This window comes from Sphaeroforma arctica (genome assembly GCF_001186125.1).
Source record: "Sphaeroforma arctica JP610 unplaced genomic scaffold supercont1.855, whole genome shotgun sequence".
NCBI classification, from domain to species: Eukaryota; class Ichthyosporea; order Ichthyophonida; genus Sphaeroforma; species Sphaeroforma arctica.
This window is the reverse complement of record NW_014039703.1, coordinates 12,361-14,257: the sequence shown is the minus strand read 5'-3', so window position 1 is coordinate 14,257 and position 1,897 is coordinate 12,361. Positions and strand designations below refer to the sequence as shown.

General features: G+C 37.0%; 1 pseudogene across 1 annotated transcript in view; it reads right to left on the bottom strand.

Moving 5' to 3' along the window:
* The window catches only part of SARC_08933 (hypothetical protein), a pseudogene marked incomplete at its 3' end in the record, with an annotated part of 2,368 nt that extends 1,595 nt beyond the window's left edge, over positions 1-773 (bottom strand). Inside the window, exon 1 of the mRNA in view lies at positions 120-773. The remainder of the gene's footprint in view (positions 1-119) is intronic.
* Positions 774-1,897: the final 1,124 nt, after the last annotated feature.

The window sequence follows — 1,897 nt, the reverse complement described above, 5'->3', positions numbered from 1 at the left end:
GTTGTCGTGTCTCAACACACATATATATATATATATATATATATATATATATGCAGATATTGACTTGTCTATACATACACATACACCTATACAATACAATCCAAGCAAGCCCCACATACCGAGTTCGTATCAATAGCACGCACGCTGGTAACCTTCAAAGCCACTACAGCCGGTACAATCTTGTCGACTGTCACACCCCAATTAACCCATCCCTCACCCGATGGTGTAGAGCCTAGCTTCTCAACCAGATCATTGGGAGAGGGTAACGTTAAACCGTTGAACGAGCCGGTTAATTCAACCCCATTCTTGGACTCGGCGCGATCCCCGCGTGCACTGGATGTCGTGCAGCAGTTGCAGTGGCATCTACACCGTGCCTGTGTAGGGACGAGTTGATCTAACGAGGCCATTACCAACCGAGTGTGCGATGATAGAGTGTGCTTCTTGTTGTCAAGATGATTGTGTATACTGGCTTCTTGTTAGGCGAGTGACGTGTGTCTCATGTGACAAAATTACCGAATTGTGTTTCAGTCACCAATCAACAACGTCAAGTCGAATAGAATGAAAGAGTCTGCTGAATGTTGTAAACGTTTGTGGTGTTCGAGTTACTAGTACAGACGCTTGCTAGCATCCACTGTTAACAGTTGAGAATGACCTGAAGTGTTCAATGAACGTATACGTATTTAGCTGTCTATGAAGAAGAGGTTATCCGACGTTATGGTCCACTAGGCTACTGGGCGTGGAAAGTAGTACCTATAAAACGATATCAATCGTTGTATTATCATCCCATTTTTATGAATCATGCATAAACGAACACCTAAATAAAATACGTTTAAACTCTATCAGATCAGAATGAGTAGTATGTACTATGTACCTATCACACACTTAACGTCTATCCTCGATTCGCTTCTCGTTAATACGTTTTAAATACTTATTGTTCCTTGCATTTAAACGTTTATGCTATATTAGTAAATAAATACATACTTTTAAGGAATCTAAAACGGGTGTATTTCTCAAGAAGAGTGAGCAGTTTTGTTTATCTGTGGTTTACGTTTTTTGTTTTTTTTTAAACAACGCGTAAAAAACTCGATCATTTTTGCGCTTTTTACATCCTAATTCGACTAAGTATCAGACAATGTATTTTTAAATATAAGAATATCACAGCCTTCTTCTTGATAGACAAAATATGTAAGTACAGAAAATTGAAAATGGGAATGGAATATTTATCAGGATTTTTCAACAAATCTCATATTTTGATTGGATTTCGAATATGACTTTTATGTTTTGATATGACTTACATTCTACTTTTCTGCTTTACTGGACAATACATGAATACACAATGTTTCTCTATTTCGATTGATCAGTATATCATTATTTTCTAGTTCTATATTATCTATCCTGATCCAGTCTCTACATCCTTTGTGTGTGCGAAAAAAAATGGCTGCGGAAATATACTAAAAAATTCATAATTTTGGCTTTTTTTTTTAATATCAAAATATCTTCTACATTGCCAAACCTATAAAAAATTGATATCAGTCACATCAGTGAAAGTGTCAGAAAACAATCACTGCTTCAGTTCTGTAATGACTGGATGCCTTACAGACTTCTGAAACCGTGCAACATTGTTTTATGAAGTCCACTCTGTGGACTCTGGACTATGGGTATTTGGTGCGCGTATGTAAAGTGTACGTATATATTTATAGACATTTAACTCGTCAGTACAATCACTGATAGAGACATATATACATGCACTCGTACCGCGATCAATGAGAGAGGGATAGATATACAATACCGTGAATAGGCATAAACAATGTATCCTTGCAGCCGGTGCACCACAAGAACTGACAGTAGCAATTAGCATACACTTGGTCATGACATAGTTGTATATATAAATATATTA